Source organism: Manacus candei, unplaced genomic scaffold (assembly GCF_025592945.1).
Source record: "Manacus candei isolate 608988 ecotype Guabito, Panama unplaced genomic scaffold, ASM2559294v1 h1tg000056l, whole genome shotgun sequence".
In the NCBI taxonomy this organism is placed as follows: Eukaryota; Metazoa; Chordata; class Aves; order Passeriformes; family Pipridae; genus Manacus; species Manacus candei.
Genome location: NW_026138104.1, coordinates 1,849,865 through 1,874,005, shown reverse-complemented (window position 1 = coordinate 1,874,005; position 24,141 = coordinate 1,849,865). Strand labels below are relative to the sequence as shown.

Sequence of the window (24,141 nt, the reverse complement as noted above, 5' to 3'; positions counted from 1 at the left end):
CCAGAGCTTTTTCTCCACAATGACACAAACTGTTCCTCAGAGGTCAAATCTAGATGCATTAGCAAAGCTGCAATAGTATGTTCCCTATACATTGACACACTCATTCAGACCCATGGGACTAAAGGTATCAGCTTTGTGAAATGAATAAAAGTAATTATTAAAACATCCTTTCTTTCCCAAGACTTTTTCTCCCAAGTAAGTACTTGTATGTTGCCTTCATTTAGTATTTGTGTCACTGTAAAACTGAGTTGTCAAAAGAATGACATTTTACAATCAATTTTGACAACTGTATGGTAATCATAATAGCCAATTCCTACAAATAAAGTGCATGCATAATGAGCTCAATTCGCAGTCCACATATTTTTTATATGTTAGCTAATTATATCAATATCTTCTTTTAAAATAATAGCTTTGAGACTATTAGCCAATCCCTGGGTGTTTCCGGTAGTTTCTTTCTGTGCATGAGTGATAATCAAGAGGCAAAATAACAAGTGAGAAGATGCCCTAAAGCTTGCTCAGCTGGGCTAAGATTTGACAACATCTAGTTTTTACTATCAATTATAGGTTAAAAGGTCTTACAAGTACATATCACCCATGCTCAGGGTTTTAGTAGGTTCTGTCAGCCTTGTCCCAAACAGGAAGAGATGTGTACAAGAGCTAATCCTTTGCATCTCTTCATAGGAATTTGAATGTGTTCCTTGAATTGTGAAATAGTATTTGCTAAGACCTTGCTGAATGAAAGTGATGAGCACTGTAATTTTTCATGCAAATAAAAGGTTTTGTTCATCTCCTATTTATACAAAACTCAATTTAGGAACATAGCTGAAAAAATGTTTAACTTTAGGGATGTGATTAAGACCTACTGAAGCAAATAAAGTTTCTGGAGGTGCCAGTGTGGGGAATAGGAATCCTTGTCTCAATCTGGACTAAATTTCCTTTAAAATTTAAAACTTTTAAGCTTAGAATGACAGAGGCAGGATTGAGGTCACTTGCCTTCCCAGAGATCTAAAAGTATCAATGCATAGTAGGATTTCAGTATTTATTGCTTTAGCTGCAAGTAGTTAATTTATGTTGAAAATACCAATACACAAATTTAACTCAGTAATTCCCATCTCTTCCTGTCTCCCACTGGGAAAACCACATTGACTTCAAACAAGCTCTGTGTGGGTACCAGCCTCTTTGCATGGAGTCCCTGAAAGGTTCAGGGCTACAGTCTTCATATGGTAGCAAAAAAAGAAGTTCAGTTTTATCCATGTGTGTGCATAAAAGCAGAAATATATATAGGTATATATCTCAAGGTATGTCTTGTTGCTTTATAACTTACAACAAAGTACATCTCTGAGCTTTGGAGCCAACACTTACTGGTCATGGGTGATAGCTGCAGTCACGTTAGGAATACATCTGCTGCACAGAGAACCTGAGGGAACATGCTGTTGGTGTGAGCAATATATTCATTTTTTGTTCGTTAGGGACCTTAGGATTTTGGGCTGTTTTTTCTTATTCAGTGGTACATACATAATAAGTCTTCTAAAATCTTGTTTGTATGAAAGCACTGGGAGCCAGAGTGAAAGAAAATTGTTCTTTAATCTAAATTGTGATTTAGGCCTGGCAAAGACTTAGTTCTGGGGACCAGTTTCACTCTGGAGGGAGATGTTCAGGTGAATAGGAACTGATTCAATTAGTGCTTAAATTAATGAGTGATGTCTTTTCACTGTCTGCTATCCCAACTGGGGATTAGGCTCAGTCTGCCAGGAAAGATATAGGGCTCATCTGAAGTACTGAGGATATAAGGATGCAGCAAAAGTATAGAGAACTGGTATTTTTATTTTTCAGTTAGGGCAATTACTTGCATTAGCTTAATCATGTCCATGTAGCTTGGTTCTTGTGAGGAAATTTTCTGCTTTGGTACTAAAACATGATCAAAGACTGTCACTGGAATTTGATTTTTGTTTGTTGTATGAGTTCACTTAGAGTATGCCAGCGGCTGCTGCAGCCAGTGAACCTAAATAAATGCCTGTTGGATATCTATTTAGCAGCAGGCTCCAGTTTTTTCAACACTGTCTCCATGTAACCTTTTAATCTAATTCTTGTCTTTGACTTTTCATATTTTATATATTTAACCCCTTGATGCAGATATTTTGTATTAAGTGCTTTAGAAATCCTGATTTACCGCCTCAAGGGATTAACCAGAATTCCAGTATTCTTGCTTTATCTACATTCATTTACACAGCCCATTTATTTCTAATAAATACATTGGCCAGATCACATTTCTCTGCAAACTCTAAGCCCTAACAATAAATTTATACAGTGACATAATGAAAATACTAAAAACTGTCTGGCATATTGCTCTTATTCTTGCTTTAAATATCAGCTTCCAAAGGCACAGTGGGTTTATATTCACCAAGTAAACACCACATTTGAGCTTAACGCTGCAAAGCTCTAATTTTTAGTTGACTTCTGAGGGAATTTAATCAAACTACAGGATATATGATTCAAAGCAAAAAATGTAATTAAGAAAAATCTTTTTCTGTAGGCAAAGAGCAGCTTGTTTTCGTTAATTTTATGAAGAATGTTGTTTTTCTTGGCTGAAAACTTTAACTCATGGGACAAAGGAAGATTTATGGGGTGATCCGCAAAATCACACAGGTTTTGTGTTGCAATGCTGTTTTTGCAGTGACCACTGGAGTCCCTATAGTTGAAAGTTTATCAGTGTTTCTTTTTATAAATCTCTATTTTCAGAAAGGGCTTTTGTTCAGACACTAGCTTTGAGCTAAATATATGCACACAGAGTCTCAATGTATATGTAGTGTGGTAAACATGTATATTTTAATGTAAACAATTCATAATACTTTAAAAGGTCTTACATTACAAGGAAGAATGAAAAGTAAGTAAGAATGACTATTTAGATCTTTCATTCATATACTGCTTATGCTTTCTTCTTGTTATGCTTTGTTTAAACATTCAGCAAACTCTCCAGCAGTCACTGAAATCCACGAGTATAGAAGATCAGAGACATGATGTCTCTTGCCCTACTCCTTTAAAGTATCAATGCCACTTGTGAGGTGCTTGAGCCGAAATTCTGTGCCTTGTATAAAGTTTTCATTTTTGTGATCATTAGAGTGGAGGTGCAGAACCCAAGACGCAGCTGGGTTACTGGGCGGCAATTTGAGTTATTTCTCCCTTCTGAGTTTTGACCCCTTCAAAATGAAGTTCAAATGCAGCTTTAACTTTGACATATGTATTTTTAAACCAAATAATGAGTTTATTTAGTTAACTGTATCAAATGAAATACCTTTTGTATCTTTAAAAATCTCTCTTTAAGTAGATCAGTAGTTCACGAACAGTAATGAAACAAATATCTTAACAGAATGCTCTTTCATTCCCCATAATGTCAGCAAGAGTGTCTACTTGTTTAATATTGTAGTAAACAGAAAAGTTCATGGTTCAGTGCTTAAGCCTCTGAGCTGTCTCCCCAACTGTTCCTGGCTGCCAGTACTTTACTTACTCAACAGGAAACTAATTTAATTAGTACAGAGAACAGGCCAGTACAGATGCCTGTATGAAATTCTTCAGTTTTTAGAAGGCATATGCTAAACTCCCTGCATTAGATGGAAAACCAGAGATTGTAAAATTTTCACAATGGAATATCTCTTATCCTGTATTATCAAAGGTTACTGTCTCATGTTACGATGGTCTTGCGACATCAAATCGGACAAAATATTTCAGTTGAAAAACATAGAAACTGATAGTAAATTTGAGACAAGCTTATGTTTCATATTAGGAATCTCTTCATCCTCTATATGCCTAACTGAGAAGATATACCATTAGTTCTTAGCAACACTGTCTTCTCCTAAAGTCTGCTCAAGAAATTTATTAAAGTGGCAAATTCAAACAGTACTTAGGAAATATAAAAATTAAAGTTTCAAATTTAATTACCTCCACCTGTGGTTTATGCATTCATCTACAGTCTTTATTTACCAGGATCATATACTATTATTTCTCTGGGACCTGAAGCCACTTTTTTATGGGATAATGGATTGTGAACACAGATGGATAGTTGATGCTTCTTTTCATCTTCATCATTCACTGTTTTATCCTATGCATTTTGGTTACAGGGCCCATAATCTGCACAGGTACAGAATCATGAGTTTTCATGGAGCGTTTTCATGATGCATTGTATCTATTTCTTTGCCACATTGTGAAGCCACCTTCATAGTACCTCCATGAGCTGAGATGGTATGCAGGTGTCCATTTTACACTCTAGGAGCTGAGGCACAGGTATTAAAATGGCAATTGTTAAAAGGAATCAATTTTCCTTGCCTGATTTTTCAGAGCTCCTAGCATCTTTTAGTGCTTAATATGTTCATACTGGATTTTATTCTGCATTGACCTCAGCTAGAGCAGTGAGTGCTCAGCATATCAACAGCCACAGCCAGGAACCATCTTGGACTATAAAGGAAATGAGAACTGCCAAGTGAATTTCCACTAGGGAAAAAATAAAAATAAAATACATTAATATAACTTCTCTAGTATCACACAGGAGCTCTGATAGTTTTCTAGCATCATGTAGGAACTGTGGCAGAAGCAGGACTCAAATGCAACTCTACAGGCATTCAGCTACTGAAACTTTGTTATCTTGTCTGCTGCTCAACTTACTTGAGACCTTCCAGCTTCCACAATAAAGGAGTCAAGGGTCTTATTTTCAATAAAACTCTTTGTCTTGCAAAAGCAGCATGTAGTTTGAGCAGCAAATGTGGCAAAGGTTTCTTGTGGGACAAGAAAATGATCATGTGTTAAAAACTACTACAGAGGTACAAGGGATTAGATATACCGCACAAGCATTTTTAACTCCTTTCAAGAGTTGTAATCTCCGAAATTTTCAGAAACTGAAGAAGCGGAAGAAAGAAGTTTTGGTGTATGGAATCACACTGATGTCTTTTTTCACCCTCATGGGGATGTGTTGCCAGTGGGATTCATACCTTTCAATCCTCAGTGTGAGGCCAGTAGGTAGCAGTAGGAGGTGATTATCCTCTGTGTCAGGCTGACACAAGAGAAAACACAGTGCACTGTGCAAACAAGCTTACCTGCTGTTTGCTGGACAGGAGATAATGTTATGTGACCCAGGAATAATAGGTCCTTCTGCCGCTGCTGAGAAGACGTGTAGCCTCCTGGCTGTATACTCTTTGCTGTCTGCCCACTGCCTCTCTGTGTCTCCTTCTGCCCTTTTTCTTTACAGTCACATCCCTATTCCCTAACCTAGTGCTTCAGCCTGGTTTCCTTGTCCTTGTAAAAAGGAGTTGGCTATGGGATTACGCTCAATAGTGCCTGTCCTGATTACCGTGTGTTTGACTTGAAATGTATTTTTAACATTGCTCTGGTGCTTAACAACCCTCCATTATGCCACCTCCCCCTAAAAAAACCCCAAAAATGGTATTGGCAAAGCTGGGAAGAAGAGTCCATCCCTATCCTTATCAAAGTTAAATGTTATGAAAGTTACTTCTTTCTCTTTCAACATGTTATCCTTCTGACTGCTTTGTTTGCCTGCCTGTTCCGGTCAAAGATTAAATGACTGAGAACATGGCAAATCCTGGCTTTCTCAATTAACCACTATTAATCACTTGACACTGCATTTAGAGCTAGTTTGCACAAGATATGTGAAAAGCAAAGAGTCTCGCTCGCATACTGGCTTAACTGCCGGGAACATTTTCCCCTCCCATCTGCTGTGTTCATCATTATTTAAAAGCAAATCAGGAGGCAGAATTGAATTAGCAGAGTGGGTGGCACCAGCGGAAAACAAGCTCTGCGTTGGCAGTCACTCTGCCAAGTTCATGTGAAATTGCCCATTTTAGTTGGCAGCTTCAGCTTAGCTTGGTGTGATGACATATGGGCCTGGAGGGTAAGAACCTATTTCCATATTATAGCAGCTTCTGCTGTGAAACCTCGTAGTTTGTAGCTGTGCGATAGCCTGGCTTTGGCTGCAGACTGCCCTCCTGGTCTGCTCTGTCACACAGAGCTCCTTGGCTGTCATCTCAGCGTTTTTCTGAGGTCCCCTTAGCATCTCTTCCTATGTGTTGATACCTGGGTTGCCCCCAGCTATAGTTGATCCCAAGCCATAAGCATGTTGAATGTCAAGAAGCAAAACAGGGAAGCTCATAACCCCCTTGTCGGTAGGGCCCCCAGAATCAAAGGAGAGAAATCAAGCCCTTGCTTTGACTTTCAAGGTTCAACAGTTTCTCAAAACAGCAAGGATATTTATTTTATGTTTGAAAAATAAATAACATAGCATGTAATTTATACGTCAACTCAAAGACTCAATCACCTCATAAATAGGCATTTGCAAATGAAAAATTAACTCCTTAAAATTAATAAAAATCCTGTTTCAAGTATCAGTGTTCTAGAATTTTCCAGGATATTATTTCAGCATCCAATGTTGTCTATTGTACTTCTGCATAAAGGAAGTTTTGGTGCCTTGCATTGAAATCCATGTGACAGGGATACCACCAACTTAGTCAATTCTGTAAAATAAGCTCAAAGGTATTCCAGAAACCAGAGTGCCCCTAAGTCCCTCAGCTGTGATTAGTGAGTTAACAATAACATTTCTTATTTCAGAAATCTTTTTCTTTCTCTACTTACTATATAAGGAAAATAATTAAAATAACCCTTACAAAGCACAAAGAATGTATCTCTCTGAGTTTACAGTACTGTTATTGTCAGTTATTACTTGACAGGATAAAAATGTTCGAGGAGGAAGAGTTATAGGCTGTTGACATGCCTTTAAACTATTTATTGTAATTTCCAGAATTTCCAGTGCCTTTTTTGATTACTTTTTTTTTAACTTTGGGTACTGTCTACTACTAGACCTTACTTTAGAAACCTTTGTTTTGGGGACAGTGAAGAGAAACCTTGCTGTTGAGAATATATGATCCTCTTCTGTGCAGCGTGAAAAATGGAAGAGTTTATTCCTGTTAATCCTATCTTATCACAGCCTGTGCATGGTAACAACCCTGGTCGAATGTAGTTTGACAAAGGTGGACAAAACATGATGCACGATGCCATTAAGACACCCCAAATACTTATAATGAGATGAGTTGCACCTGGGAAGATGGGAGTCAATGTGCAGGTCTGCCTCCCCACCTGTGCTTTTGCCTCTGCTCACACTGTGGTGAGGGCTTCTTTGTGCACGATGTGACTGTTGTTGTCATCTTCCTGCTGTTAATTCAGCAATGATGGGTTGAGAGAAGTGTCAGGAAATGGGCAAATATGTCCCAGTCAATGATCAAAAACCTAATGCTCTTGAATATGTGTGTATTTATCACCAAAAAGCTGCAAAATTGAAACATAATGCACCACTGAGGCAGTTAGATGGTATCATTATCAATATATCAAACTAAAGGCCTACATTTTGGGAGGATTTAATTCTGTGATGAACTCAATTTATGAAGTCCCTGCTGAGGGTGAGAGATGTGATCGGTGCTGAGGCTCCAGTGGCAGTCTTTGTCACTGCCTGTGCAGAGACCTGAGCACATCACGTAGGCACAAAGAGGCAGCTTAGTTCTTTGTTCATTCTTTATACGTGAGCTAGTTACTCAGTTCTTCATACATAACTGCTATCATTCTTCACACCAAAATTATGTTTTGTTTCTGGATGAAATAGAAAGGCGCTGCTGGTTTTTGGAAGGGTCTAATAATCAGAAGCCCATGTTTTAAGGTGAAAAGGGCTAACGAGATACAGAGAGTCACACTATCTGTTTGTAGAGAGGAATGCAGTGTTCTCCTGGCACATCTATTTCACCTTCTTTTGATAATTAAACCCAGAGCATGTCAGTTACAGAGGTGCTGGGTATCCTTCTGTATAATTGTTATCTGCCCATCTGTTCTGCTCTTTCTTTCACTCCTTTCCTGTAGTAATTTTTAGCCTCCTATCTTTGATATTTTTCATAGATAAAATTTACACTTTACATGACTCAAAACGAATACAAGCTAATCAGGTAGATTGAACTTCAATTGCCTCAAACAAATTAGGACTTACTGTAGTGCAGTGCTGTTCAGTAATACTAGAGAAGTTTTAGTTTGAGAAAAACCATCATAAATGAATTATATGCCCACCCAGATTTATTTTAATTAAAATCATCCATGAGTCTTGGCTGTTGCTTTGAGTACTAAGTACTTACAAATAAGCTTAATAGACATGTTTGTTTTTTCCACAGCTGTAAAAATATATATTCTGCTGCATGATTGGTTTTTTATCTGATTTATTTAAATAGAGTTGGGTAAAGATGCAGTTTATAGGGAAGGTTAGAGGTTCAAAATCCTATTTAATTAACTTATACTCACTTGGGGAGCAGCCAAGGTAAAAGAATGCAGTGAAAGTAAGCTTCAAATAATATGAAATCTTTGAAAAGGACTAACCACCTTCGGTGAAAGGCTTTCCTGTTCTTAACCTTGTGTCATTTAAACTATTTAAATGAGCTATGCAAAACCTTACTTTTATAAAGGAGCTTCAAAAAAAAAAAAAAAAGATGAAGTATTTTTGGCAGTTATAAGAAAACCAATGCTTATGGTATTTTTGAAAGAAAAGCCTTAAGTAGTCCATCTTACCATGATCCCTGTCTTTGCATACCATGAAAAGCTCAGTATGTTGCACCTGATATGACATCTACTACTTCTTCCACATATGTGAAGCTTCTCAAGTGTATGAGACTGCTTTTTAAAAACATTTAAATCTTTCAAAAAACAGAAAGGAGAGGGGAAGCCTCTGTAATACTTGAAGGAGGCCTGATTTTCAAAGCTAGTAGATCCTGCGAAGTTGTGTCATTGAGAAGTACCTCATGTTGGATTTCCTAAACCATGCGTAATATCTGAATGTCTTAATCATACATGTGGAAAAGGTTCTTACCTCAGCCAGAGTGGGAATTCTGAGAAATAAAATCACTGAGCTGCTTTGTGATCTCTTACTGTAGAGAGATGTACTAGATAGGATATCCTCATTGCTGTAGTGATGCTCTGTATAGATCCTAATTCTGGAACATTTTTTCCATTTAATGCCACAGAGACCGCACTGGGGAAATATTTCTGTTTCAGAGCTCCATATGGTTTTGTATGTAAAAATGGAACTGGCAGAAAATAAAGCAGCTGGCCTGAAGCTGCCAGTAATTATTTCTAATGTCATAGATTTTCGGCAAGAATCCCAAGTGGAAGCTGTATAGGCAAAAGGACTGCATAACAGTATTCAGTAAGTATCAGCAGAGCTTCTAGGGAATGAGCACAGAGGCAAAAAATATCTCATAAAACACCAGTGCATTTATTAATCTGGGATTTTTTCCCCTTCTGCTCCATTCTAGTCTTAAAAACTCTCAGGTTGGGAAACAATTCAGGCTTGAAAAGGTCAACTCCAAAGATTTCCTAATCTCTCTGTCAATACTTGCATGGCATTTATGGTATAAGTGGACACACAGACTAAGAGCTTTAGACATAATGATATTTGGAAATATATTCCAAAATTTAAATACATCTATTACTTACACTTGCCATTAAAGTAATATAAAGTAATATTGTAGGAAAGATCCTTCTGATTCAATATGTGAAGTCTACTTTCTGTCTAAATTTATGCGTGCTTAAGAGTTGCAATGCTGTCCTAAAAAATGTGTTTTAATTGACATGACCACTTTGACATGATGCTCATTCTCTGAAAAAACACAGCAGCAAATAGAATGTATAACCAGATGGTGTTTAATTAGACATGTCTTTGCTATCTAGAATGCAACTGCAACGATATCTGTTCTGTCAAGCTAAAATAAAGGCATTCATAACTCCACATTCCAGATTAATTAAGAATTCCTTGCTGGTTTGAAAAGTACTTTCTAGGAAAAACACAAATGAAAATAAAAATACAGACGAGACATGGATTTTTTTTTTTATTTTGTTGGTTTACCCATCCCTCTTTCTTTTTCCTTCTGAACCTGAACAGTCATTCTGTCTTAAAAAAAACCCCAAAACAAAACAAAACAAAAAAAACAACCAAACAAAAAACCCATTATTTAATTCCAAGCTGCCTGAAGGTACATGAGCGCTAGTACAATGATTTTGATAATGATAAACATTCACACTTTGTTTTCTTAATGTTTGGTATTTATCTGTGGGGACTGAGGTAGTTTATAGTGTTGTGATCCCTTGCAGAGGTGTCTTTACATTCCAAGGAATCTTAGTAAGAGTAAAATGGTCCACACCCATCTCAAGACTATCCCATAGCTACTCAGCACTGATTACACTAGTGGCGTTAAATTTGTTCCAAGACCATTTATTTTTCAAGAAGTAACTTGGCTAATATTAACAATCACATGTATGCAAAATGCCCTATTTTTAAGTACCTGTGGATTCTTTAATCTTAGCATGAATCAGTGCTTAATTTTTCGGAGGAGGTGAGTGCTAATGAGTCATCTGATGGGCATTTAGTCTTTCATATGTCATTTTGTCCAGCAGACTTTGCTTTGGGGATAAAAGCCATGACAAGGAAAAGTGGGAATAAATTTCCAATTAAGTCCTCTGAAGTTATGTACTTTTTGTTATGCTAGATGGGAAAGAATGGAGGGAGGTGGTCAGGGACATCATCTCATTGGGTTTTGAGTTGGTCAGCTGTTGTGTTTCAGATAGAAGAAATACGCTTAGGTTTGAGTTGATAAATAGCACTGTTAAATAACAGCGACCATCACTCCTGACACGGGCAGTCAGTAAGTTTCATTCATAGTATTTGGATTAGGGCACAGTTGATCTGCTCTCCCTGAACTCTAGGGTCTTATTTTTCATTCAAAGCTCGATAAAGAATCAGATGCTTTTCTATCCCTTCTGAATTCTCTGAACTCTGGTTAAATATGACTTGAAGCTTCACAAACTGTTAAACATCTTGATACGCTGGCAGGCCAACATATTTTTACTGCTAAAAAAAAATTAAAGCCAACCAAAAAAATTCAAAGAACTTCCAGTCAGAGGCATGGGCTCCCAGCCATCTCTTGTTTGCTGCTCCCTTGAAACATGTACAGGAGATTATCCTTATTAGGCAATCTTACGGGTATTCCCAGATCTTTTGAATATGGTTTTCTTGCTTTTTAATTAGTAGGTCATTATGCAACAACTTCTGTCTACTCCCCTAAGTGGGCAGCTAGGGCAGATTTCACAGTGTTTCTGGATACCTGAAAATAATTAGCCATTTGTGAGTTGGGAGGTGGCTTCAGACGTTAGAAAGGGAAGCTTTGTTATGAGTAATGCACTGGGGAACTGCTGTTGATGAAAAATAAGGATGTTATTCCATGATTTTTTCTTTGCAGGCAAGAACAGTCAAGTTTCTGCCTAGCTCCATCCAGGCAGTTCCTTCTTGCTCCCTCACCAGTTTCCAATCCCATTAGTTGTAATGTTGCAGCTATTTGGAAGTTTGGTGTAAACAGGATCACTGAGAAGATCTACATAAAAATAATGTCACTTCTGATACTTTTACTGATCCAGTGTAGAGGGAGTCCCCCAGAAAATTTTACAAGACAAGTGACAGGAGCACAAGTTGCAGGGCAGGAACAAGAAGTGAGGTTTGCAGCAGTTGGAATTTCTTAAGCTGGCTCTGCCATAAAGATGAGACATGATGGAAGGGTACCACAGCTCAGCTTACTTGCACCTAGTTGCTTGTAGTCCCTTGGCTGTTTAGTTTAGCAAGAGAGTACAATGAGATCTCTCACCAGCTCTTCTGGTGCTCGTTTTCTCCAGAGATGGGTTCAAACCAGTAACAAATCTGTTAACCAGAATATTAATGACTTTATATCATCTTCCAACAGGTATTTTCTTTTCTGAGTTCAGTTATATACAACTGTAATGGATAGGCTCTTTCTTTCTTTTCCTTTCTTTTCTTTCTCTCAGGTATTTTAATTAAGCTATCTACAAATTTTGTTCAGGCATAGCATTTACTTATCTGTTTCAGAGTAGAGAGCTGGTGCTACAGCTGAGATAAGGATTCCATTGTGTCAAACACTGGCAAAAATTGTAGGTATAGGTTCTCTCATTATAGATCCAGGCAGACAGCATTTCCCCAATTCACATTCAGTCAGTTCCTCCTCGGCAGGCTTTTTTGCAAGTTATCAGGGTGAGAAGCATAGCAATTTAGACATGTCACGTTAATCAGATTAAAAAAAAAAGGTTACAAGAAGTTGTAGGGATTTGGCTCTTTGTCAGGTTTGAGAAGTATATTCTTGCAAACAAGTAGCACTAATGTATTTCTGGTCTTGATGTGTAACAAAATCCTCATCTTGCTTTTTTGTTTTTAATAAGTTTTCCATGACTTTGCTTGCAAACTATATTGAGCTCAATAACACTGCTATTTTTGTAGTATCTGAAGTACTAGTTTTCCCAGAACTCACTCACAGAGGGCTGTACTTTACTCTCAAAAACTAGAAGACATGTAGTAGATTCAGTCCTGGCCATTTTTCATGTGAAGCCTTATTCAAATGGTAATTGTGAAAGGCTTTGTGGACTTTGTTCTCAACTCAAAGAAAAAACTTCAGCTGTGGGCAGCTAGGGTAGGAAAGAATTTTTGCTGAAAGACTTGTAGAAAACTAATTTGGAAGTTATTGCAGCCACTCAAAAGTTAAAGGTATACCTACAAATCAACTGTGAAACCAATCATGTTATCAAATAACACTGAAAGTATGTACTGTGAATAAAATATACTATAGTGAAGATCAGGCTTGTATTCCTTTTTTTCCTCACAAGACACACTATGAAGGAATTCATTATAATATTTTGCAGGGACCTGTGTGCAAAGTATGCACGGTTGGTTTGCAATTATTGGTATGCATATAGGCTGCTTAGCAACTAGTGTATGATTTCAGGGCAAGTCTTGGCCCTTCAGAATCAACTTCCCACACTGGACTACTGGGTGCACATTCATAGAGTCTTAGGAGATGTAGGACTTTCGTTTTGAACTCTTACTGTGCATTAAGGTGCAATTTGGAAAACACACAGTCCAAGTAAAAATTTCAACTACTACTAAATTTTGCAACTGTTCTAATATTGCATTTTTGTTAAATTTAACTGTATTTATGTAATTTGAACTATTGGTGGCTACAGCTAAAACTGAGCACTCATTTTGAAAGACACTCTAAATCCAAAGGCTGGAACATAAACCAGAGAAATGTAGAGGTGTCATTTAAACATTAAATAATATTAAATATTGCTAAAGAAATATAAAGTGAATTGGCAAAGATGTGGCCTGTCTGAGGGGAAGAAGGTGAGGATGTTCTCTCTTTATTGAGTTATGCCCCATCCTTGGAACAAGACTGGAAGTTGCATTTATAGTGTACCTGGCAAGGGAAATTACACCTGATGTTTTAGCCACACAGGTAACTTGCACATATTTTGCTAAGGCTTCTTTAATTAATTACAGCGGTGCAGGATCCTGAGTTGACACTTAAACTGACTGTGTCAACATGGGCTTTGACACAAACTGAAATTATATTGTAATAATTCATCCTTGTTCAACTCCTGAAAGTTGCTTTGTAGACACATCACAGGGAAGAAGATATTTGGTTTCAGTGCTATTTTAGAAGTGATGCAAATCCATCATGTTCCTGTGTGTTACAAGGTATTTTAGTTCAGGAATCACTAACAAGCCTACAGTTGAAAATATTTTTTTTAAACCCTTCTCAGTTTGTAAAAAACATCATTTTTCTAGCACATCTCTCTATTTTTTTTTTTAATAAATTTTTAATGACAGCCTTAAGTCTTGCCTCTCCTGTGTATTTTGGGGCATGGATAACTAGATAAAACTAAAGCCCAGCAGAAAGCAACTTAAGTAACCCTATATTTAGCCTTAGTGAGCAGTATTCCTCAGGAAACCACAAACAAGGTATAGTCCATCGAAGAAAAGCTTGCAACAAGCTAGACTGTATACTGAAACAATCTTTGAACTAACACCTCTGAAGATACGCAGAGCAACTCTATAAGCAGCGATCTACTGAGCCTTGTCCATGGGGTAATTCTGAGCCTGAGTTAACAACACTGCAGAGCATTTATTTTTCATATATCAGAACAAATGCATTTCTTTTAAATTTCACAGAAGTAAAACTTCCCTGCAAAGGAAGGCATGCTATACAGTGTGAAAATTGCATATTCTAAAGCATATATTTATAGAAATATCTTTGTATATCCATCCTTTCCACACACCTTCAGACTCCTACATACACATTATTTGTATGTTTGCATTTGTGCATATATATTACAGACATAGATATAAACCAAAACATGTATGCATGTATATACGCATTTATATTTGAAGAGGGAAAAGAATTTATGGTGACTGGCCAAATCTAATTTGTCTGCTTGTATTTAGCACTTAAGGGCTTATATATTCAGTTTGTGCAAAAGAGTGAAGAAGTACTCCTTGCTTATGCCTTAAATCAGAAATGCATGAAGTGCAGCTGCAGAGATAATACATTCTCCCCAAAGGCTTTGGCTGAGCAAATTAGGTGTCAATGGGGTGCCTGCGCAGGCAGTACTCTCTCTAATTAGTCTCTTGAGCCTAGTTGGTGGCAGGTATAAGATGATCTAATCAATTGGTCTGTGTCTGATGGTACGTGTAAAAATCCTAGCAGGCAGAGCTGTCTCCCACAGGTCACTCACCTGCACAGCAGGAACACTCGTTTTCATTTTTCATCTCTTCCATCACATGATGCTGACAGTTGGTTTTAAGGAAATTGAATCCAAAAAATATCTAGTTCATAGGGCATGTAGGTCAAAATAAAGTTGCATTATGGGTATTGGTGATCCAATTAATTAATATTTATAGCAACAAGTTGCATGTAGGTACTGTCTGGGTGCAAACAGTATTGATAATGTCTGATTGGCTTTTTAAAATTACTTCTCTAACAAAGCTAGGAATAAAAGGTGCAAGAAAAATCACCTGTTAATTGTGTACTTTTTTTTCAAAGGGGATGAACAGCATCTGTGGTGTGGACACATGGTGGAGGGAAAAGCAGAAAGAGCATTATTGTTGATGAACTTAAACACCCCCATGTTTCAGCTCATAGAGAATACAGTATCTCCAGTTGTCAGCTCACATTTTTACTTTAAATCTGGAATACTCTTACAATAATGCTAAATCAGCTGCCATGTAAATAGACCTGCACTCTGAGTGTGCTTTGCATGCTAAGGACTCTGCGGGAGCATAACTCCACCTTATGTGATAATTTATACAGAAATTAAAAGTATCTAGAGAAGGATGATGATGCTGCCAAAAAGAATGTGTACTGAACTGGCATTTTTACAGGAAATTATGTTCTTTCACTAATTAAAATAAAGAAAAATATTTGGGATTTAGTCACCCTCCTCTGCCTCATGTCTTGAGAGTATGAGTAGTGTTTAAATTAAAAGCTTTGGTATCCCTTTCTAGAACCACTGTTACATCACCAGTTACTGTATTCTGAAGTTGGCAACTGCCATTTTTAAGGTGGATTACTCTTTATCCCATTATTGTCTGGGACAAACAGAATGCATGAGCAGATGATTTCTCTAGACAACAAACACAGAAATTAGTTACTTCATGTAGGTCACTTAGTATTTCAAGTACATAAATAACTTGCTTGAAGAAGACTATGAGGTTTAGTAGAAATGTCATGAAAACCAGAAGTACCTGAATCTGTGGTGAAAAACACAAGTTCATTTTTAAGGCAGTCTGTTATGTTTCAGGGTTTGTTGTTTGTTTGTTTGGGGGGTTGATTTTGCTTTGCTTTGCTTTTTAAGGAAATATGAAAGAACCCTATTTTGCTCCTGGGAAATCACAAGTTGTAAATACTCCATTTAACAATTTATGCTTTTATAAGCAAAGCTGTGACCAGAAGCCATAAACACAATCTGCCAAGTCACCAGGCGAAACTTTGATTTGTATGATCAGGGAAATGTATTAAATTCTAAGCAAGGATATTTCTAAAATATATCTTTAAAAATGCAAACATGGAATTACTGAGCCACTGTATTGAGTCTGGCTGAGATGGAGTTCCATTTCCTCATAGCAGCCCTCACAGTGCTGTGCTTTGCTTGGTAGCTTGAAAGGTGTTGGTAACACACCAGTGTTTTGGCTACTGCTGAGCACAGCATCAGCACTGTAAACTGATGGTCGGACACCACTTGCTAATGGGAAGTAGAGAATAAACCTCGCTATTTTCCTTCCTGCTTGCACGCATGCAAACTTTCACTTTTGCTTTAGTAAACTACCTTATCTCAACCTATGAGTCATTTTTCATCTTATTCTTTCTTCCCTGTCCTGCTGGGAAGGGGAGTGATAGAGCAGTTTAGTGGGCACCTGTCATCCAGCCAAGGTCAGCCCACTACAGCCATCTGGAAACTGAATGGCAGCACTTCGTGGAGGGCCCTGCCTCAGGTCTTGGTTGTGTGAACAACTGATGTTTCAGTTCAAGAGCCCCACTGAAGAAAAAACGCTTTTTTAATAAAAAGACTGGTTCACATCAGTCTAAAATTTTCTGTTTGTTTTATTGTGTATTTTCTGCTGTGGATAAAAAGACACTCTCCTCTTTCTCCAGTTTAGGAGAGGTGCCTATTTCATGTGAGTCCCATCTTCAACAAAAACAAAAGTTAAGGAGCACAGTGCTTACAGCACTCCTCTGACATCTGTGTTCAGTTTCTTCCTCTTCCTCAGGATAGGAGAAGGCTGGCACTCCAGGAGGGCACTCTGATGCCAAGGGAAGGGATTTCACCTGTTGACACTACTTTGAATCAACAATAAACATTCAGAGAATTAGGGATTCAGATGCAAACATTATCTATTCCTGACTACAATGCTTGTTGTGTCATGTAAGGACATTTTATACATGGTGGAAATGCATAAGCAGCCAAAGCTGAGGGTTCAACCTCAGAACACCCTGGCCATTATGGCACTGGTGCGAGCAGTGGGCCAGCTCCTGTCATGCAGGCCAGCTTCCCAAACAGGGCATTTCAACACATCTTCAGACAGACTGTGACCACCATACTGTTCCCTGCTTCCAGCTGCACTGTCTTCTAGCTTTCTCCAGCCAGAACCATTGGTGAAATGTGGCATCAAGTCTTGCTCTTTTCTGGTGATTTTACTGTTTGATCTAATCTAAATCTTGAGCCTGTGCAGAAAGTGGGGGGTGGCGTTGCCCACCGTACTGTTACGCAGGCTCTCAGCTTTCACAGGAAAGCAGTTACCGCAGCTGCAAGCTTGGCACAGCAGGACCCAGCTGGAGCTGGTGGAGTTCTGATGATAAAACTGTCAGCTGCCTTATACTGAGCCAGAGCAGGAAACCTGTAACTTCTGCTACCCTTTCTTAGTCTTCAGTGTTCTGCCCTTGTTCTGTGTTTGTGCTGGTGGTGGTTACCAGAGTGCAAAGATTTTTTTTTCCCCTGTGTTACATGCAGCAGCTCTCAGTTGGTCATTCCTAAGGAAGCTCTTAATGTTCTAGGGCTTGAGTCTGGAAGTGCTAATGAAGGTATTCCCCATTTCACAAGCTCAAGCCCTCCCCTGGAGAATGTATCATCAGCTTTGCCTACAGAGCCAAACTTGAAACCAGAAAATGTAGTATGGTTACTGGGAAATGGTAGCATACCCCTAAGAGAAGTGTGATGCTTACCTCTTTTAGAAATTGTCCTGAGGCCCACTGATAGAAAGCTTTCTCAAATCTGAACATTTTCTGGTAGTTTGATAATTACCAGAAAAGCCTCCATCCAAAGGCTTTTCTGTGCTTATAATTTTGTTTCCTGTCTTAGATGTCACTGCTGCTTATGCCAATCTCTAGAACTCCAGCAATTTGGGCTTAGCCTGAAATTTGGCCAGCTATTCTGAATCTGGGCAGATGTGGCTTCCAAACTGCAAGACTGCCTTTCACAGGTGTAGTGTGGGAGGCAGTAGGGGCAATGCAAGCTCAACTTTTGAAGGAGCTTTGAGAGTTTAGTTGCTTCTTTGTAAGGAGGGGCTCCAAAAAGGACATCCCTACAAAGTGTTTTTGAAGGAAAGGAAATGTGGAATTTGAGGAATACTGTCATTGGTGTTTTACCACTGAGCAGTTGTGAATCTCTGCATGTTCCAAATACTGCTTTTCTTTTTAAGTTTATGAAGAGTAAACTAAATGCATCAGCTCAAATGTATTCCTTGAAACAAGATCTACTGGCATTTCAGCCAAGCTCTAGACCCTGGGGAAAGTAGGTCTTCCATGTGGAATAGACAGTCCACACAAACTCCAGAATCATTTAGGAAGTAACCCAGGAAGGACTCTAGAATTAGTAGACCAAGCTCCAAGAGGGCCCAAGACTTTTGTTAATCCAATCCAAGTATCCTGGTGCTTAAAGAAAAGAAGAAGAGCTCTCAAGAATCATGATAGGAACCCTGGAAATTACGAAAGTTAAGAGATTGGGCTGTTTTGTTGAAAGACACAATTAAAATGTTACGCTTGAACCTGCAGTTCAAAAATGATGCCTTGCTTTTCTCCTGCTTTTGAAATGAGGGCTAGACTAGATTCACTGGCACCTGCACCCAGTTTGATTTATATAGTTTTAGGACATGCTAATACAAACCAGTTCCATGCTCAATGAATATTTCAGCATTCTTTTTCTTAAGTGATGAAATTCCTTCACATCTGACTGTCTTCCTGCAACTACATTTTAAAAATGTATCAGGTCCGTAGTTACAATCCTTGGTCTTGAAGAACCTAACAAATATATTTTCAGAATTTCTCAGAAATTTCTCACTTTATTACTTGGCATAGAATTTTAGTTGGACATTTATTAATTAAATATGTTAATTATAAAATCCTTTTCGTGGCTTCAGTTCACCTAGCCTTCATTTAGCCTTTACTTGGCTCTTCTTGCAGTTGTTGGATGCTTTGTTTTACAGTAACACATCCCACATTCTCAGTCTGTCTCCTGTTTTGTGTAAACCTCAAAAGCATCAGGATATCTGCTTGCAAGTTCAGTTACTGCTTTGAGCTTATACATCAGCAGAGTGAAAGATGACATAAGTGATGCTATGGATATAGTGTTTATTTTATTATTTGAAAGGAGAGAATTTAGTCATCTGCCTATTAATAGAAATACACTGAACTAAAGAGGAATACATTTAAATGCAGCACACCAAGGAGCTCCATAACCTGGTTGTGTTTGCAGAAATATTTGTGATGTGCCCCAGGGTACCTCAAACAACTCTTGGGAAGGAGACCTGAGGAGACCTTTTGATAAACTAGTTGCAAGCATTGCTGTGGAGGTGATCACTAGGGACTCCATGAGGAAGGGGCCAAAAAGACCTTGTAAACTCCTGAAGCTGTGCCAGCATTTAGCAACCTTCCTTTGCATTCAGGGGATGTAATCACCTTTAGAAGAGCTGACTGTCTGTTTATGGCTGTCTATAATTTCCATGGAGAATGTGAGTGCTAATGGCACCTCTGAAGATTAGCACTTGGGGCAGAGATACATTAATATGGATTAATATATCTCACTTGGGCGACCACTCCAAAAATATTGGTGTTTTAAGTTCATTTTCCTGACATACCAGCTCTAAACGTGCTTTTTAAGTCTGTCCTTCACTCTGAGCTGGTGTCTTCATAACTAGCTTTGGACTAACCTATCTTTTACCAAGTTAAAACAACATTTAAAAATGCAATTCATGAGGCTTATTATAATTTATATTGTTTCCTTACAGGATTAAATTTACCAGGTTGGAGGAGGGAAACAAAAACCTAATGAGGAGGCTGACACCAGGAAGGAACCACGGCCTGTTTCCTTTCTTTCTCTATGGTGGATTTCATTCAAAAGAAAATTGAAGCTGGCAAGACCCTGTTTTTCCCTGCAATTTATTTAAAACCTTGCACGCATTTGGATACCTTGTGATTTCAGAGAACTATGTGCAGATTAAGCTTTTGCTTACTGATACATGGCATGTACTCTTTCAGTCTTTTGTGTTTGATTTTGTTTGATTTTCCACTGCAGCGCTGCATCTTTGTAAGCACCAGCAATGTCTTAAATACTTTCAGACAACACATTTGGTGTTCACACTTCTTCAGTAACAGCTGTACTAAAAGAGGCAATGGTGGCATAAAGAACTGTGTGTTTTCTTTGAGAGTTATGCATATTTTGCAACCAGTGGGAAGACTATTTCTTCCAGGGCAAGCCCAACTTGTCTGATCAGCTGACAATTATAACACCTTGCCACTCTTCCTGAAGTGTTGTTGGGTTATTTCTTTTTTCATTATCCCCTCAGACCATTCATATCCATTTTAAAAACATGGCAATAATTGCATGTTTACTTCAGTACTCTGAATTTGGTTACTCTGCTTAGGCTATGTAGCATGCCAGTTTTCAAAATAGGCCTGTGAGAAGGACAAAACAAAAATGATGAGATGTATGCAGCTGACATTCAGTGAATATACAGTGAATTCTTTATGATTTTATTTCCTTCAAGAATATATATTTCTTTTATGGGTCTTGGTTAACATCTCTGTTTTTCCTCACAGTAGTTACCTGGTTTGGAATGTTTTCTTGAAAACAGAGATGATGAAACTATTCTGTTTAATTCAAGGCAGATACTAAGGTACAGAAAAACTTCCATTGAATGAGCCATTAAATCTAGCTGTTTTACTTTGCCATGTACAAAGCAAGGTAAAGAATTTTCCTCATCCCAAATTGTTTGCTGTTCCACACCAAAGCACCGTTCAAGTTATTTTCAGTACGTATTCTGAGCTGATTGGAAGGCACTACATGATCCTTGGTCTTTAGATAGCTTTTCTGAATGAGTCATTCAAATGCAAACTTTGCAAGAAATTAAGTTGTGTGATTTTAGAAAAGGAAGCCCCGATACATTATGGTTGGGGAGAACATTGTGTTCAGGGGTGTGAAAAAACTGCCCTGACTGTATACAATGCTTTGCATTCAGAAAGGGCAGGGTATGGTGCAAAAATCACTGTTGAGTTATAGTCCTGCTCGGACAGAAACGCTTGCTAGGCAATATTATTCTACACATAAATTTGACATCCTTTGCTTGCTGGATGCATCAAATTACATTTTTAAGAAGTGTGGTAACACTTTGGTTAGCTTTCAGTGTTTAAAAGGAGGGGAAAAGGATTTGTGCTACTGCCATCTTATTAAAAACTCCAGCAGTGTTTAATAAGAAAAAATCACCCAATAAGGCAAATCCTTGAATGCACAAGTAGCTACGAAAGGTCTCTTAATGAACTAGGACAGGAGTCTACACTTTCAAAGAGCTGAACTGTGGAAATATTCTCAGTATTTGTACAGCCATTAAAAGACAATTTTCCCCAATGACATCTCTGTTTCAGGATCTGCAAAAAGCCATCTGAAAGCCACTTTCAGTCACAATCCTATTTAGAACTTACTACAGTTTTTCCCCTGTGTTTATAAGGGGAAAAGTGACCACTGAACTTTGAATTTATCACACACTGAAACTGCCTTAGATGTTGTTTGTTTGGGTTTCATATTTCTTTTTTTTGTAAGAGAAAAGTCTTTTATACATTATCTTTGCTACTTAAATCGTGTGCAGTTTGATGATTAAAATTAGCTATTTTTAAAAAAAAACTTGCTGCAAAAATCTGAAGAATTTTTGAAAATGTAACAAAGATTTTGATTAGGAATATAAGGGTAGTTCCATAGATGTTTCTACTTGGCAGCTTAAATTGAGAGGCAAGCAATTATGCTGCTCAGCTAACCATCTGAAGGTTTAATATAGAAAGTAATTCCCCAGCTGTTCCCACAAGCCTAGCACATTACTATCCATAGTGACTCACATACAGTATTTGCTTAAGGTATGTATGTATGTGTGTATGTGTGTGTACACACACATGCAAGTGAGATTATCTTCTCTGCCCCATTCCCACTTTTAAGCAACCACTGAAATAAAGTTGGTCCAAAAATCTTTGAACTCAATTGCCTGAAGGAAAGTTCATAAATATCTAGGCTTCTAAGTAGTAACTTATTCTTCAGCAGTAGTGAGGTTATCTCAGCTACTGATCATTAAGAAGTGACCAAGATCTCTTACTTATGCACCTACTTTGCAGGCCCCCTGATTGCCTTGGGTTTGTGGTGACTTGGATTTGCTGCTCTCCCGTGGAGGCTCTGGGCCCTGGGGATGTTCTCCCAGCACCAAGGGGACAGCACACTGGTGCTGTTCACATGAGCACTGCAAATTAATCTTCTGAAACATCAAATCTGATGGGAAATATCAAGGGTTTTTTAGAAAGCAGAAGCTCCTTTGGCCAGGGAACTGACAGTTAGCAGTACGGCCTTATTTCCCTCTTCCCCCTTCAGCAGAGCCCTTACCTGCATGATTAGCCTGACTGACATCCATCAGTTAGGCCCCCCTGACAGCTGCCCACTCCTCCAGCTGTTTTCAGCACAGCTCTTCTCAGTGTTGCAGAGTGGGCTGTTTAAACCACATCAGTGGTCTTGAGACAGCTTCAGCAAAGGTCAGTAGTAGATCCTTTTCTCTCATCCTTCCCAAATAAGTTCCCCACAGAATCTTCAAAGGGACAAGAAGTAGCCCAGCCTTCCAGATGTGCTGTGGGTACCTGGAACACGAAGTTTCATGCTGTCAACAGTCAAAAGTTGGCTTCAGTGACCAGTAGTCTCCGGGGCACAGTCCTTGAGAAACTGTGCAACTTGCTTGGTGTCAGTAGCCAGCAGCAGCATAACTTGCGTTTTCCTACCACTTGACTGAGCCCCAGTAGATCCTTCCTGGTGATACTTGAGAGGATGTGGCTTTGCTGCAAGATGGGAGAGCAGCTACAGGGCAACAGATATAGCAGGCAGATAAAAGTGTTCTAACTCTCTGTGGGATCTAATATTAAGTGAACGTGGAAGGGAAGATGGTGATAGAGATGGCCTGCATGATACAGAGAGTCCTTACAAGTTTCAAGTTCACCGAATCTGATTTTACTAGTCAACCAGCTGGAGATGGCTTAGTCCTCTCTCCTGCTGGGTTCAGATCAGCTCTAATCCACACCCAGCAGGCACCACACCAGACAGGACACTCCAATACTTCCTATATTACGTTACTGTATGGTGTCCTGGATTGGTTGGGTCCTTTTAATTTCCACTATTTTTTTAAATCAGAACCATGACTTAGGACAAGTCATCAGTACAACAGTGAAAATTCAATCTGCAGTAGATAGAGGCACAGGGGGTTTTGCTTTCTCTTTAATGCACAGGGGTTCTGCACTTCAGACTCCTGGAGGGAGATAAGAATAAATACCCTGTGGGCTGGTGGGTGAAGGACACCCCTCAGTGCACCCTGTCAGTGCACGCAACCAAATGTGTAGTCAATGCTCTGATATGCTCATATACAAAATAATCATCTGTGAATATTATTGGGTCTGTAATCTTTGTTATATAAAAGGTTTAGGCTGTACAGACTGGGGAGCAAAATGTAGACACCTCATATAAACAGAATTAGGCTGCATTACTGAGCATAACGATACTCTCCCCTACCAGCATTTAGGTGGAGTGACTGTATGTTACTGCCTTGCATTTTTCACATAAGCAAAAAATCTGAAAGTAAAGGATGCACTAATAATTCCCATCCCCCAAAAAGCATTTCAATGGTGCTGCATACAAAATCTCTGCTTGCCAGCTTCCACGCGGATTTTTATGTGGTGCACCAAGAGGTGTTCTTTTTTTAACAAAAAAAAAGGGGAAGGCTGGTACATGAAAACAATGTTAATGTTATTAAATATATATATACTTCAGAAGAACAGTATAGTAAGCAGTACAGTAAAATAAATGTCACATTATTTGTTACACCTTGTAATTTGTCTGTATTATGAAAGATGTAATGGTTTGTCAGCTGTAACTGTTGTTTTCTTGTAACATCATATTGAATAAAGTGTAGCAGAATCTCTCTTTTCCTTTGTATATGTGATCTAGACTTAACCCAGGGAATAAAACCTTTCTTTTCCCTTTTGTTCTCCAAAAACTGAACAAGGAAATGGTTGTAAACATGAGATTTTTAAGGAATGAAAAGTACTTGGAAGCAGGCAGGCACTAGACACTAATGAGTTGAAAAGATTAGGCACTGATTCAGTCAAACATGAACTTCATCAAAACTAGAAGCCAGTGCTAACTACACTGGGCAAG

General features: G+C 38.4%; 1 protein-coding gene across 3 annotated transcripts in view; it reads left to right on the top strand.

Annotated features, from left to right (window-relative positions):
* Positions 1–23,910, top strand: part of CDK14 (cyclin dependent kinase 14) — a 313,070-nt gene extending 289,160 nt beyond the window's left edge. For all 3 annotated transcript variants that reach the window (XM_051802182.1, XM_051802184.1, XM_051802183.1), the window contains one exon: positions 19,700–23,910. The gene's annotated coding sequence lies outside the window, so the exon portion shown is untranslated. The remainder of the gene's footprint in view (positions 1–19,699) is intronic.
* Positions 23,911–24,141: the final 231 nt, after the last annotated feature.